The sequence below is a fragment of the Emys orbicularis genome, chromosome 9 (assembly GCF_028017835.1).
Source record: "Emys orbicularis isolate rEmyOrb1 chromosome 9, rEmyOrb1.hap1, whole genome shotgun sequence".
NCBI classification, from domain to species: domain Eukaryota; kingdom Metazoa; phylum Chordata; order Testudines; family Emydidae; genus Emys; species Emys orbicularis.
The window spans coordinates 17022178-17038897 of record NC_088691.1 but is presented as its reverse complement, the minus strand read 5'-3'; the positions used below and the strand labels follow the sequence as shown (position 1 = coordinate 17038897).

The 16720-nt window shown below is 42.8% G+C and overlaps 2 long non-coding RNA genes across 2 annotated transcripts; both read left to right on the top strand.

The window, feature by feature from the left end:
• Positions 1-205: 205 nt before the first annotated feature.
• Positions 206-2950, top strand: LOC135883243 (uncharacterized). The gene is made up of 3 exons (XR_010561650.1): positions 206-291; positions 2449-2657; positions 2780-2950. It is a non-coding gene; the product is annotated as an uncharacterized LOC135883243 (long non-coding RNA).
• Positions 2951-4448: 1498 nt separating this feature from the next.
• Positions 4449-7731, top strand: LOC135883279 (uncharacterized). The gene is made up of 3 exons (XR_010561651.1): positions 4449-4573; positions 7444-7503; positions 7652-7731. It is a non-coding gene; the product is annotated as an uncharacterized LOC135883279 (long non-coding RNA).
• Positions 7732-16720: the final 8989 nt, after the last annotated feature.

The following is a 16720-nucleotide window of genomic DNA, read 5'->3' as shown; positions in this document are numbered from 1 at the left end:
TAACATCATGGCCAGGCAGGTGACAAGTTGTGACTATTGCAGTTCTCCTTTCCTTTCCCAACTCCCTTTTTTCCTGCCCTCAATCCTGATAAAGAAACATATACTAATTGCAACTAACGAAGCTGGGCCATTTCTTCTTTCTTGCATGTTGTATCCTTAATCCCCACCCCTGTGTGTTTTGTGTCTTTTTTTGTACAGCGCCCTGCACAATGGGCTCCCGATCATGATATGGGCTTTTGGAGGAGATCCACTGATACATCTGTGCAACTCCCATTGAAATCAATGAAAACTGTATGTTGCCTGGGACACCGCTTGTGTAGGGAAAGCCCCTGGTGGGCCGGTTTGTTTACCTGCTGCGTCCGCAGGTCCGGCCGATTGCGGCTCCCACTGGCCGCGGTTCGCTGCTCCAGGCCAATGGGAGCTGCTGGAAGCAGTGCGGGCCGAGGGACGTACTGGCCGCCGCTTCCAGCAGCTCCCGTTGGCCTGGAGCAGCGAACCGCGGCCAGTGGGAGCCGCAATCGGCCGGACCTGCGGACGCAGCAGGTAAACAAACCGTCCCGGCCCGCCAGGGGCTTTCCCTACACAAGCGGTGTCCCAAGTTTGGGAAACACTGGCTTAAACATTTCTACAGTCACTAGCAGAAATTAACTAAACATCTAACAAATGTGCCAATGTATCTTTGATCAATGCACCATGCTTTAAAATGGTCAGGAGATCCTGCATGTGAATGTATCTAATTCTCTCCCCTCCATGAATCCAATCCATACATAGTTTTCTTTGATAATTTAATAATTTCAGTAAAAGATACAAAAGCCCTTATCTTGTCCAGTGGTCTAAGGTAGTGGTTCTCAAACTTTTTTTCCCCGTGTACCACTTGAAAATTGATGAGGGTCTCGGCAGACCACTTAATGATCTTTCCAAATGTTGCTTGTACCGTTAGCTAACTATTGTAAAGCGCTTTGGATAAAAGCGCTATATAAAAAAAACCCTTAATAATAATTAAGGTTTTTGTGTTCTACAAATAAAAACACACAACTCACATTTTAATATCAGTAGTCTTACCTTTCTAATGCGATGGATGTGCCCTCTCTCCCCTGCCGCGGAAGCCCCTGCCTGCACAGCTCCACTAATTAGGTGCGTGGCCCTTCATTCTCTCGTGTGCGGCCACCCAGGTGTACACCTTAGAGGGAACTATCCGCGGACCACCTGAATGGAGCTTGGACCACAGTTTAAGAACCTTTGGTCAAAGGCACTGCATATGAAAGCAGAAATAAAGAAACTGCTTGATTCTGATCTCACACTGGTTTTCCACATTCTGGGCCTGACTCCCCATTGCCTGCACTCTGGGCAGTCATTAGTGTGAAATCCCACCTGCTTGTGCAAGAAAGTAAGAAATTTTTCTTGCGAGTGCAACTCACATTGCACAGGTTTAAATCACTGTACAAGGTGCAAGGCAATGGGGAATTAAACCCTGTAACTCCACTGGCTTCAGTAGAGTTACTTCTGTTTTATTCTGGTGTTAAATGAGATAAAAAATAGCCCCATACATTTGTCAGCAAGGAGAACCCTACTATACATTTACAGACAATAAATAGGTACGTTCAAGCTCAGATTGGCCTCAGCTGATTTGTGGATTCAAGTCCTGGCTAGTAGGAACTCAGTGCCCAAGAAAGCGTAGATTCCCAAATGGAAGTTGGTAGTCCCCATTGCTGGAGAAGAGAGGCCAAAAGACAAAGGTGGTGGGCATTGGTGTGTGCGGGGGAGGAGGGGGTAGAGGTAAGTCTCACCTGCCCGATTTACATACATTGATTTATGGCATGTGGTCTGAGAGATCATACTAAATTCAAACACAAAGGGCAGGAAACCAGCACATGTGGTGGCCCATGCACAGAGGCATCTGGTCCTACTTGAGAATCACAACATGACACGGGAGCAGCAGCAGTTCTAACCTCTTTCCATATGAGAGAGAAGAAGACAATTGATTCACCCTGTGGCCTACTGACAGTGGTCAGTAGCTTTAGCATGAGCGACTACTGTCCGGTTCCTCTTCAGAGGTCACCCCGCATTGTTTCCAGACTGGGCTTTGTTCTCCAGTCTGATGCTGGCCATTTTAAAGTTCCAAACAACTGTCCTTATATAATTTATGCTGCAGACAAAAATGCACCCTCACAGGCAATAAACGAGAAGTTGTGAGGGATGCTGGAAATGTTCTGTGCATTTCCCTGGTGCATCAGCACAAAGTTATTTAGCACAGGTATTTGGGACATTGTGATTCACTGAGAACTCGGTGTTCAGTGGCTCTCAAATTCCCAATTCCACCAGTATAGTGCACTGGTCTGTCATTAATACATAGGGCTATAATAAAACACAAACATAGGAACACTAGCTGACACTCTCTGCTGCTTTGTTCACCCAGAGGCATCCTTTTATTTCTACATTCGTTTTCAGTATATTTCAGGAAGGGATTAAACAGCACAAGTGCTGCTGGCATAATTATACAAGCAGGCAGAAGCCATGTAAAGACTGGGAAGAAAATGTGTCTAAAAAGTTCCTGCAGCCCCATGGGAACAAAAGATATCAATCTAACCTTCAAGCAAAAGGGATCGAATGCCACCTATGGTACAGCCAAGTGTGCAGCCAACCAACCACATGCTCAGGTAAAAATGTGACAGAGGACAAATTGCAATTATTCCCTGGAGCTCACTGGTCTGATGGTGCGTTTGAACATATATAGCATTTAGGGTTTGTTTTGTTGTTTTCTTTTAAATGTAATCATCAGCTGGCTTTGATGGGTCTGTATGGAGTGTATGTCCATGCCAGATTTGACCTGAAGCATTTAGAAGAGGAACTAAGCGGCTATAATACCACTGAAGAAAAGGGGAATTGCAGGGACCTCGATGGAAAGTAGCTGCCTGAAACACAAGCCAAACTTCATGGAGATGATCCTTGTACATAATGACAGGTTTCAGAGTAGCAGCCGTGTTAGTCTGTATCCGCAAAAATAACAGGAGTACTTGTGTCTCTAAGGTGCCACAAGTACTCCTGTTATTTTTCCTTGTACATAAGACGCCCTTGGTATGACACAACTCAGTTTTTGGCAATTAGCAGTTACTTACAGGTAGGAAAGGGGGAATAGTTATGGATAAAATCAGAACTCTGCTCCATGAATCTACTTTTTTAGAACAAAAGTAGAACAGTCCCATCTTGAGTTCCGGGAAGTACCTGGGTAGCATCTTTCTTTCATTTTTACATGTGCCTTCGGTTGCTGGTTCTATTGTGGCTCAAGAGGACGTGGGGAAGTAATTAAATACATTGAGTGGTGACTGCACGTGCTCAAAATCTCAGTAACATCCCTCTTCTCAGAAGGGTGCCCCATCTTATGTCTATGCAGATGGGTGGAAGTTCTGCCATGGAATTTACTGGGAGCAAGGTTGAGCCCATGATTTTTAGCCCATTTTAAACTCAAGACATTTGGATAGGCAGTAAAATTTCCATCTCTTTATTTGAACAAAACAGGTTCTCTCAATAATTTGGCATTAGACTGATGTCTATAGTCTTATCATAGCTTCAAACCTGTGTCTCTAACAGCATAGTAGTTACTTATTTCAGTAAAGGTAATACCTTTTAGGGGGACTGCAGATAGTATACACAGACATGAGGAATTGTAAGTGCGTATACAACATAGTGAGTACAGTATATGTAATATATGCAGTGAGCCAAGATCTAGGGATTTGCAGCTCACTAAGGCATTAACGTTACTGCTCCGAATGAACTACCACAGCTCTCAAGATTCAGTCACAAGACGTATGGCCACCACCTTAACCAGTACAAGAGCAGACATATGAGTTCTTTGTTTTCTTGCTGATACAAGGACAATTCTGCTTAGTTTTTCTCACTGCAAAAGAAAATGCAGTAGCTTTGCATGCAAGCAACAGTTATTGGCAGGATGAAAAGTTTTAGTTTAGTATTGATTTTAAGTCAGGGAATTTTCTCCAGCTGAGTATTTGCAGGACATTCTGTATAGAACAGTATATAGGCAAAGGACCCCCAGCCTCTGACAGCTTGAACTGTCAATATTCTGAGTGAGGATGTTTGCTTTATTTCTGCTCCTTTTCACATAGTCTGATCCCAAGCCCAGTGCCCCTCTACTGAGAAAGCAGAGATGTACTTTGAAAGGGAATAGTGGGGAGGCAAAAAAAGAGATTTGTGTTTTCTTGAAACCAGCTTAGCTAATTGAACAAGCTTTGCTTTTTAAAGTGTTCCTTTGGTTTGAACTCTGAAAATAAAGCTCGAGATACTCCTGAGTTCTGATCTATAAGTGTTTGGCTCTGTGTGTGTGTTTCCCTGTGTGTCTTTTTAAAATAATGTGTTGTTTCAGTCATTCCCCTGCCTTCAGGGATCTCTGCTCAGCTGAGCTTGTCAAAATGTCTCCTACAGGTTTTTCAATTTCTGTCACCACTTCCATTAACACTTTGGGATGGCACCTGGACTGGGTGCCTTGTCAGTTGGAAGGATCTCTGACCTTTTAAATAAGCATTTTGACTGTTATCTGCACTGAAGATATGCTGAACAGGTTAGTCAGTTGATACCTACTTTACATCAGACTGCCACTGTTATTTAGGGGAAGCAGGTATTGATACAGCCCTTGGGAAATTCAGGGGAAGGAAATACTTCTGATGAAGTTAACAGACTATTTAATGTCAGTACTGATGTATACAGATATAGCTGAAAGAGGAGATGGGTGGGTTAATTAATTAGAAAATGCCTGCAACTTGTGTCTACCCGTATCCCTATGTGTTCAGCATACTGAAATATCAATGCAGAGAAATCATGTTTCCTTACCAGTGAATCAGTATTTCTGGCACTAAAATTTCATCACTGAAGTAGCCTGTCTGAAGAGATCAGCAAGTTGAATGACATGATACAGCATATCTCCTGAGAATGAGCATCAGGGACAGATAGCAATTTATTCTCTCTATGGTACCTGCAGTTGATGGGTTGCTGCCTGATTTCTAAAGTGGTTACCATTAAAAAGTCAGCACTTGCCAACAATTATCATATGATGCTATCTAAAATGTCTCTTTCAAACTGGCCTTGTCAACATGAACACATTGGTACAAACCTATAATGCAGGCATTTGACTTAATTAGGTCACATGCCAAAATAAACTGCTACAACAGTGTAGCTACACTGGGGTAGATTTCCATAGTGTAGACAGGAAACAAGTATGGGGGGAAACTGGTATTTTGGGCACTGTTATGTTGTAACTCGTGGCAAATACTGACTTGTTAATAGTGACTGTTATGTTTGTAAGTGTCCTTTGCATGTATAAACAGTTAAATAGTTCATGATCTGCTTTTGTGTCTTCCAGTGAATTTCTGTAACAGTTACCCTTTCTTAAAAAATCTGTTTTTATTACATTCATATACTCTAATTGGTTTCTGTGTTGGTATCAAAATACAACACGTCTTATCTTTCTTTGTCAATTAAAAAAATCTATCCTCTGAAATTTCAAACTACCTCTGAGGAAGAGAGACTAAATTCCTTTTGGGTGATATTTCATCTTCAGTGTCTTGACTCATGAAAAACAAACTGGTACTAAAAGCTAGCATATCTTCTAGAACAAGTTAAAGGAGTCACAGTTTTCCAGGAATGATTGTTCATTATGAGTGAACCTCAGAAAGCTTTGAAGTTCACTGCCCATGCTCATGCACAAGCATGGCTGAACTTCTTTGGTTCAGACATCGGATGAGAAGTCTCGTGAGCTCTCAAAAAATTAGCATTTTTGTTCCCAGAACCAGAAGGTTCAGAGGTGCAAACAAACACATTTAAAAAATAATCTTGGAACCTTTCCAGTCCCCCAAAATGCTCACCTTCCGTTTGAATTTCAGGTGAAGGGTCATATCTGTTCTATTAAAAATATTCTTGATCAAATATTAAACTTTTCAAACACTCACATTTTGACACCACATGTCAAAAACATTAAGCTTTACTGTAGAGTTGGGAGTAAATTAAAAGTGATTTATGGGACTCTTGCACCTTAGTGGTTGCGTGTCTTCACTATGAATATAGGTGTGTTCTTAACTCTAGTTATCAAACTCAAGACAAATCCCAGTGAAGACAATGCAGTGTGTAGTTTTTGTGTGAATTAGGGGGTAAAATACAGCCTATGGGGGAATGACTCTTTAACTCAACCTGCTAATTTATGCAAAAACTGCACACTGCCTTGTCTATACAAGGATTTTACCTTGAGATAATTAACTCAAATTAGCTAAATTGGGTTAAGAACATACCTTCCCCGCCCCCTAAAGATGACAAGGCCAATGAGAGCTGACCCCTCATCCTGAAAATTGCCCATCATATTAGAGGCCTGATATTATATTTCCGGGATGCAGAGCCAGACTCTAGGTAGAAATTTGTTCCATAGAAAAGAATGAGAGTCCTCAACAATCTACCACTTCTACTTACCGTAGCACTCTTAGGCTATGTCTACACTACAGACACTACAGTGGCACAGCTGTACCGCTGCAGCTACGCTGCTGTAAGATCGCCTGTGTAGCCGCTCTATGCTGGTGGGAGAGAACTCTCCCACTGGCATAATTAAACCACCCCCAACCCAACAAGTGGCAGTAGCTATGTCAGCAGGAGAGCGTCTCCCACCCACATAGCACTGTCCACACAGGCACTTTTGTCGGTGAAACTTTTGTCGGTCAGGGGTGTGTTTTTTGAACCCCTCGAACAACAAAAGTTTTGCCGATAAAAGTGCCAGTGTAGACATAGCCTTAGACCCTGCTTTAGCATCCCTTACTCCTTCGTGTAGTCCCTCTGAAGTCAGTGTACTATGTACATGGGAACAGGACTGGGCTGTTAATCCTAAGATCTTTTTTAATATAACTGTTTTGTGTGTCTGTGTGGTTTTGCAATTATGTGGAAAGGGTCAGTTGATAGATTCTCGGTTTGTCTGTTTCATTTCAGGAAAGCTCGTCCTTTCTGCTTTTCCTTTGTCTGCTTTTTCCCATTAGAGTATTTGCTTCAAGTTTAACAGGACACACAGTAAGCCACTTCCCTTTGAGGTTTCCTTGGTCTCTTCTGTCTCTTTTTCATGTGAAGGGAAGTGCCATAACACAACAAGATTGATGAGGGCCATTATCACTTGTCATATCCAGAGATGTGCTAAAAGGCTTAGCAAAATGTGAGTTTCTCTGGGCATGGAGGAATCCACCAGCCAATCACCTGGAGAAAGGCTATTTATCTGCACAACCTGCACTTGTATCCAAAATTCATCATGTTAAAAAACATTTAAAGCAATTTTTATGGCTCTTAAAAAAAAAAAAAAAAAAAAAAGGCAATTTCATGGCTCTTTTTTAAAGCAATTTCATGGCTCTCGGTGTAAACAACATTTGCCGGTGTCTCACTTTGTGAATTTTCTGCTGTATTTTTCAGTTTGTGGGATGGAAGGAGTAACACTGAGAATCGGGGACCACATCTGCACCAGTACCTCAGGTATTGCCATTAGAATTTTAAAATTAGCCACAGAATGATCTGGCTGCTCAATACCCAACTCGATGCTCTTTTGTTTAATAAGATATTTTTAAAAATAACATCTATTTTTAAAATCCCTTTATTTTTGAAAATTATGTTTTATTTGAAGCCAATCCTGCTTCTACTTTGCCAGAATGGATGGCCATGGAGGCTGAGGAGGTGGTATGGTATCAAGAGACAGTGTGGTCCAGAGGAGAGCCAATTGGAATCTTTTTCAGCGGGCTGAAGTCAAAACCTTTTGTGGAGCTGTATCGGTTTGTGGTGGTGGTCAGAGGGAAGGTACAAGAGGGAGAGTCTCTGTACAGCTTGGTGGTTAGGGCACTGGCCTGGGGGAGATCCAGGTTCAAGTCCCTGTTCTGCCTGATTCAGAGTCATCTGGTATGAAAGCCAGTGTCCTAATCCCACCCCTTGCCTTCTGGATCAAAAAGCTCAGGTTTCAATCCACTTTGAGAAGTGTTGGCTTTGTTCTAAAGTGGGATGAAACCAAATGTCAAAACCTTGAAATTTGCCACCAAAAGGAGAGGCTGGATATGAGGGCAGGGAATAGATCAGTGGGTCCATGGCTATGAGAATTCACTGGTCAGACTTCCCCTTCCAGCTCTTGGGACTGATTTTCCTCTCACCTAGACTAGATTTTACACCAGCAAAATTCTATTGACTTCAGTGCATTCACATGTGATTTATAGCATTGAATCTGGTCCAGAGTGTGTATGTGGATGCTGTGGGCTGGCTACTTTGTGGCTTAGGGCTATACACTGCATCCGGGGTCTGACTCTTTGACTTCACTTTAGTCCCAAATAGATATTCTGGTTGCTTTTAATGTTATACAATGCTAACATGCACACACATGGAGAGTTTGTTATTCTGTGGCAACTCTACCGCTATTACAAGATAAAATGCTATGTCATGGACTAAGAGTGGGAGATTTTACCACTGAATCTAGATCCAGAATAGTGATGGAGGTTTACAAAGCAGCCTAGAGGATTTACCTTCCATTAATGTTGATGGATTACATGTATCTAAATCCCCTAGATAGCTTTGAAAATTTCAGCCTATTTACTGCAGTCCTTGTACACATTGACTTTAAAGAGAGTTGTGGGTATACAAGGAATATAGGGTTGGACTCCAGATTGATTTGGGAGGAATTGGGATCTTCTATAGTATATCTTAAAATAAATAATAGGTGGTTATATGATAGACAAAAGAAAATCTTGTCTGTTCTTGGAACAACAGGAAACTATATTCTGCATACCTTTTTACCTCTCATGTTATATAGCACTCAAATGCCAAAGAAAAAAAAACATTTACAAGTTTAGCGCCAAGTTTTTCATTCACTCTTGACCACTAGCAGGATTCAATTTTGTCTGTGCAATTTAATAACACAGAGAGATACTTAGGTAATAAGGGAACATTAATTATGGACTCTGAGAGAATGGTTTTAGAAGGATTCCTGCCACTTTTTGGCTTGATTTGAGAGAATGAGCTGAAAACACACATCATCCATATTCAATCACTTAACTACACCCTGTTGAAAGCATATGTGACTGACTAATTAGCAGTGAAGTATGCTTTGGCGTATGTCTGTTGCTGAAGCTCGTTCTTAGAGGGACTCAATCTCTGAATTTATCTTTATTAGGGCCTTGTCCAAATGATAAATATATACTGCCTGCTTGGTATCTGCCACTTGGAAATAAATCACTTTAGGATTGATTTGCTAACAGCTTTCTTCACTCAATATGTCCTCCTGCCCTGGAGGTCATACTCGAGTTCTTCACAGACAAATACACACAAGCAAGCTGAAATGTGGGGAAAAGAACACTAACAACCAGCATGTCAGAGAGCTAGGTGTTCACAGGCACATATGTTTTAGTAATGGACTTGGCTAGGGCATTGTTTTGCTACAAATTCATCTTGAACCCTAATCTGTGCCAACACTGCCTTACTTTGCAGTGTGTGTGTGCATGCAAATTATCAAAAAAAAAAAAAAAAAAAAAAAAAAAAGAGGGGGGAAAAAAGGCTTTGAAAACAACATAAATGTTAGATGAGCCCAACCAGAACTCAGATCTGAGTTTCATGATAAGAGCATCTCTACTATATAATAGGCAGATCTGGAACCTGAACATTCCTGCCAGTCTTCGGGAGAATTTAAAAAAATGGTTTGTAGCAGTATCCATCTGCCTCAGTCAGGGACTATTTTTGTAGTGGAGTGAAGCAGAACCCTCAAATCTCAGGAGTTATACAAGTTGAACCTGAGCCCAGATCTACCTTTTGTGACTGGGGTCTATATAGAAACAGACATAGTGCAAATGTAAAGTAAGTCAGTGATGACAATGGTTGGATTCAAGATCAAGTAATAACCAAGTACACGGTGAGAGTGCAGACGTGTGGTCCATGGGCCAAATCTGAAAACAGCAAGCTGACCACATGGTGCTGGGCCTCTTTCTCGTTTTCCCCTATTAACTACAATAAAAGACAGATACAAATACTCTAAATACTTTCCCAACATTGTATTTCCGTGTCAGCAATTGCTGTGGTTGCCACAGAGATGCTGTGATCATGAATGGAACAGGAAGGTGGCCCACTTCTCTCTGCTAATATGTGCTTCACACTATGAAAAGACTTAAACTGCTAGGCTAATGTATTGTTAAATTATATCAGTATAAAAATATTCTAGGTGCTGTGCAGAATAGAGAGAGAGATGGTCTCATGCCCCAAAACGTGCAATCTAAGGGCCCAAGCCTGCAGCTGACTCCCTTTGACATCAGTAGGATTTAAGCATGTGCTTAAAGTTAAGCGCATACTGAAGTGCTGACTAGGGATGGGATAACTCACATACCTAATTTTGAGGAACTGCATAAGTGCCATGCTGAATTAAGTCTAAATAGGATTCTATAGAAATTAGTCTAAAAAACAATAGAGTTGGTTCTCTAAAATTTTTAAGCCATAATATGTCCCTGGACCCTGCTGTAGAATTCTGTAGGTTGGTTTTGAAAGGTTGTCACTCTTTATTACATTCTATAGGATTTGTCCTTATTAGTGGCTATGATGACGTATAGCACATGTTTTGATAGTCTTGAACCAGGGATGATTTGCATTAGTTTCGGCAGCAGCAACATCTGTTGTTGGATCCACTGTTATACAGAGGCACGAATTGTTATATTATCCTCTTTTACAAACAAAAATTCAGACATTGCCTCTTTACCCTGAAAGAAAAGATGAACATTCCTAGATAAGCCTCAACAGCCTGACCTTAGAAGCATATTAAATAACATGCTCCTGAATTTCTGTTTCTTATCTGGAATGGTGATCAGAACTGGAAAAGCTCTATGGTGCTTTCCAACTATGTATTTAAATAATAACTGCAGCAGAAAGTGTTGCTAATGTTTTATCCAAAGTGCAAAGCACAGTGAATTAGATGTGGCTAAAAGCATTTGTAAGAGAAGGTGGGTCATGTACATTTGATGAAATTCATCAAGTAATATCACTTCCTGTGTTAGAATTGTGCCAGGTGCCACCTGAATGTAAGAGGCCTCCAAAGGGCTACTAAAATGTTACCCTGAAAGGAACAACTTCTGCCCATACTCCATATTAATAAAAACACAGACACATTCTTTTTTTTAATTAGTGTTGCTAAACAAAAACACAAGTATGCAAAATATTTTTGATTTACAACCACTTTTGAGATCACAATAAAATAATTTAAAATATATTTTCCAGAAAGCAGGGTTTAAGGCTTGTAGACTTGATAATAAATGCTGTGATTCACATCTCTCTTACCTAACTGTAGGGAAAAATTTCCAGCCAAAGCAAGATGATTAAGATAACTATAATTTTGAAACCAGGAACCAATTGACCTTAAAGAGCTTCATGAAACTTAGAGTCTAAACAAATGTGTAAGTGATTGGTTGGCTTGAGAATTGGAGATAGAAAATGATCAACATACAATATGCAAATGAATGACTATCTGGGACTATTGAAAAGAGAACTTGTTAGTAGCAACAAGTGCCCCATGTTTCCAGTGGTAAACATCATTGGAAATAAAGTCTGGAATTTTCAAAGAGGTCTAAAAGAGTTAAATGCCAAACTTCCTTTTGAAAGTCCATGATTTGGATGTCTAATTTCTTGGGCGCTTTTGAAAGATGCAGCCAAAAGGTACTGGGTGATAATACTGGAATAAACCCAGAGCAAATCCATAAAAAGAACTGGAGTACTTGTGGCACCTCAGTGGGGTCAACTGATCTGATTCAACTGAAAACAGAATACAGTTCTCAGTCTTTTTTTAATTTTTAAATTGTGTGTTTAGAAGAGCAAAGTCGATACTGAAATTGTGTATTCAGATTGTATTTGAATTTAAATAATTAAAACAAATGAACAGCGAAGGGCAATTATTTCTAGAGTGCTTACTGGAAACATGTTTTTTTTTCTAAATTTTTAACTATTGATTCTTGTAATAAATGTCTCCTTAAAGGCAGCATGGAAGTCAATAGCTGTGGTGGTTATGATTAACTGTGGATATCTATGTCTGTTGTGAGCCTTTTCCCTTTCCTTGTCTGCCTTACTCAGTTGCACATACTTTATTCCTATTTGTAGCCATGCCTCTCCCTTTGTGAACATTCAGTACTGGGAAGCTGTTAGCCTTTCCTAGCCTTGAGCCTCTCTAGTTATTGCTATTACGCAAACTATACAGACTATCACTGTAGCAGTTTGGTTAGATTCGTCTTTCTCTGGAAGGCCATTTAAAAATCTGCTAATGATTCATGCAAAATTCTAGAAGAGATTCTGCCAAGAGGCTGTTTTACCTGAGCATGAGAAATTTTGTGTTTTTTCTTTCTTAATTGCTCTTCTTAATTACACTGGATGTTTGCATGAAAAAGAAGTTTGTGGTGTTAAAAGGCATACTGACATCTTTAACTTGTGTGTCACACAATTTAATAGAGGGTCCTGTGGCACCTTTAAGACTAACAGAAAGGTGGATATCTGTTAGTCTTAAAGGTGCCGCAGGACCCTCTGTTGCTTTTTACAGATTCAGACTAACACGGCTACCCCTCTGATACTTGACACAATTTAATGTCGTTATCTGCTATGCTGCTGATTGTCTCTCCAGCAACCATGAACTGCTGTTCCACTGGAATCGCAATGGGACATTGTTTGACATAGCTGGAATTGGATTGGGAGAGCACCAGAGAAGCATTTTGACTGATGTACGTTTAACAGCCAAGTGGCTAACAATTGCATGGTATAAAAGCTTTATGCCATGAGTCTGGGAAGGCTGCATTACTGGAGTGGCAGAGAATTACTCAGAGATATGAACGGTTTGAAACTTCACTGAAGCTGTACAAAACTTAGCATTTTCAGCTAGCAAGGTTTCATTCCAGTAGAGAGGGTCCACATGTTCTCTGACTCGGAATAATAAAGGACCGGATCCTTGAGTCTTTGGCTTGACATAGGACCTGAGTTGGTGGGGTTGTGGGGAGAAGGTGGCACTACAACATCAATTCTGCTGTCACAATCATGGGGTTTTCTGCTATCTCAGTCACGGGGCTTGCTTGGGGCCTGATATGGCCCTTGGCATAATTTAGAGCAACCTAAGTTCTGATCTAAGTTCCACTAATGGTAACAGGCCTCTAGGGACTGCCTTACTATCCAGGAATTGGTGGGGCACAAGGTGCTCCAACCTCACCCCTTTCCTGATCCCAACCACTCCCCTACACTAGGACAGCTTTCGAGCTTCTCATGCTGCCTGAGTTAAGTGGTGAATAAAATCACCATATATACTTCCCTGCCCTGCTGAGTCCCATATGTGTATAATTAATTAAGCCAGGACATGTGTGAATTTTGTATTTGTAAAAGTAACAAAGTGGAGCCCATGTTTCAGAAAGGCTTATTCTCCTGAAACTGTTAATTATTTCCATTGCCATTACACTTTCAATGAACTGAGAAGTTAAGAATAGCGACAATGAATAAATTACCAGACAGCTGGTAGAAGTAAGGTAAATAAACGGATATACAAAAAAATGGATTTTGTCCATACATGAAGAGAGGAACCAGCCCTTCATTATGAGGCCAGAAAGGACCATTGTGATCATCTGGTGATCTCCTGTGTAACACCGGCCATAAAACTTCTCTGAATTAATTCCTGTTTGAACTAGAGCAGATCTTTTAGAAAAACATCCAGTCTTGATTTTAAAATTTCCTGTGATGGAGAATCCACCACAGGCATTGGTAGGTTGTTCAAATGGTTAATTATCCTCACTGTTAAATTTGCACATTATTTCTAGTCTGTATTTGTCTAGTTTCAACTTCCAGCCGTTGGATCTTGATATACCTTTGTCTTCAAGCCTGAAGAGCCCCCTGTTATCAAATTTCTGTTCCCCATGCAGCAGAGGTAATGTGTAACTGTTGACAGTATGTGTGTGGGGGCACAATTTAAAGGTTCGGAGGGGCGGGGGGGGGGCATGTGACCACTCCACACGTTGCCTCTGGATCTAGAACAGAGGTTTTCAAACTGTGGGGTGCCCCCGCCACCCCCGACTCACCTCCGTGGGCCACCCAGTCTGTGCGAGGGGGGCAGTTTCCCCTGGGTAGCACCCCTACTATAGGAGTGGGAGAGTGGCCTTAGCCCTGGGAACAGACATGGGGCATTCACCCCAGGGTGGTCTGCAAACCAGGCAGCAGGAACCGCTTGGACTCCAGCAGCCCCATGTAGCGGGGGGTGGGGGGGGAAGGGGAGCGAGGCCCACAGCCAGCTGCTCTGCTGCTTCCTCCCTCCCCACACTGCATGGACACACGGTGAGTGCTGCTGCCAAGGGGAAATCTGGGGGTGGAGCAGGGGTGGCTCCAGGCACCAGCACAGCAAGTGCGTGCCTGGGGCGGCAAGCCGCGGGGGGCGGCCTGCCGGTCACTGTGAGGGCAGCAGGCAGGTGGCTTTCGGCAGCAATTCGGTGGTGGGGACGCCGATGGCGCGGCACCAGCGGACCTCCTGCAGGCATGCCGCCGAAAGCTGCCTGACTACCCTGCTTGGGGCGGCAAAAAACATAGAGCCGCCCCTGGGAGGCCCATGCATTGCCTCTGCCATGTAGATACTTATAGGCTGTAATCTCCTTTACCTTCTCTTTGTTAAGATAAAGAGACTCAAGGAACTCAATCACTGTAAGGCGTGTTTGCAATTCTTTAATTCTTCTCATGGTTCTTCTCTGAACCCTCTCCACTTCATCAACTTCCTTCTTGAATTGTGGACAGCAGAACTGGACACAGTATTCCAGGAGTGGTTGCCCCCGTGCCACATAAAGACGTAATATAACCTCCCTACTCCTATTCAAGATTCACCTGTGTATACATCCAAGGATTGCCTTAGCCCTTTTAGCCACAGTGTCACGCTGGGAGTGCATGTTCAGCTGATTATTGACTATGACTCCCAAATCTTTCTCAGAGTCACTGCTTCCCAGGATAGATCCCCCACCCTGAAAGTATGACCTATGTTAGAATCATAGAATCATAGAATATCAGGGTTGGAAGGGACCTCAGGAGGTCATCTAGTCCAACCCCCTGCTCAAAGCAGGACCAATCCCCAACTAAATCATCCCAGCTAGGGCTTTGTCAAGCTGGGCCTTAAAAACCTCTAACGATGGAGATTCTACCACCTTCCTAGGTAACCCATTCCAGTGCTTCACCACCCTCCTAGTGAAAAAGTTTTTCCTAATATCCAACCTAAACCTTCCCCACTCCAACTTGAGATCATTACTCCTTGTTCTGTCATCTGCTACGGCTGAGAACAGTCTATATCCATCCTCTTTGGAACCCCCTTTCAGGTAGTTGAAAACAGCTATCAAATCCCCCCTCATTCTTCTCTTCTGCAGACTAAATAATCCCAGTTCCCTCAGCCTCTCCTCATAAATCATGTGCTCCAGACCCCTAATCATTTTCGTTGCCCTCTGCTGGACTCTTTCCAATTTTTCCACATCCTTCCTGTAGTGTGGGGCCCAAAACTGGACACAGTACTCCAGATGAGGCCTCACCAATGCCAAATAGAGGGGAATGATCACGTCCCTCGATCTGCTGGCAATGCTCCTACCTATACAGCCCAAAATGCCTTTAGCCTTCTTGGTAACAAGGGCACACTGTTGACTCATATCCAGCTTCTTGTCCACTGTAACCCCTAGGTCCTTTTCTGCAGAACTGTTGCCTAGCCACTCGGTTCCTCGTCTGTAGAAGTGCATGGGATTCTTCTGTCCTAAGTGCAGGACTCTGTACTTGTCCTTGTTGAACCTCATCAGATTACTTTTGGCCCAATCCTCTAATTTGTCTAGGTCCCTCTGTATCCTATCCCTATCCTCCAGCGTATCTACCACTTCTCCCAGTTTAGTGTCATCTGCAAACTTGCTGAGGGTGCAATCCATGCCATCCTTCAGATCATTAATGAAGATATTGAACAAAATAGGCCCAGGACCGACCATTGGGGCACTCCGCTTGATACCGGCTGCCAACTAGACATGGAGCCATTGATCACTAACCGTTGAGCCCAATGATCTAGCCAGCTTTCTATCCACCTTCTAGTCCATTCATCCAGCCCATACTACTTTAACTTGCTGGCAAGAATACTGTGGGAGATCGTATCAAAAATAATTAATGAGCTGTGCATATTTTTTATTTTTTGTGCAGAAAAAAGCTTCTGCCATAAAGTTGCTGCAGTTCTGCCTTTTGCCCATGAGAGGGTGCTATGGTGCTAAAACAGAGCAGCAGCTCCTGGACAGCTAGGGAAGAGAAAGAGCCTGCCTTCTTCACAGTACCTGTCAGGCCAGGTCAGGAGACGGAGCTATGGGGAGACAGACAGTATGGGGCTTTTGAGGGGCCAGACAGGGTCTTATAAGAGCTAGTGAGGGAGGAGAGATTGGGGCAGGGGCTGAATGGGAGTGGAGGTGCAGGGCCACAGGGGGGAGGGGAGCAGGGCCACAGGGGGATGGGAGAGGAGGTGCAGGGCCACATAGAGACAGGGGGTAGCTGAGTGGGGGCACAGAGACACATGGGGACAGGGATAGGGGATTCAGGGCCACATAGGACAGGGCGGTGGCTGAGTGGGGGCACAGAGACACATGGGGACATGGGAGGGTGGGCAGGGCCACATGGGGATTGGGTGTCTGAGTGGGGGTGGAGGGACACATGTGGACAGGGGGTGCAGGGA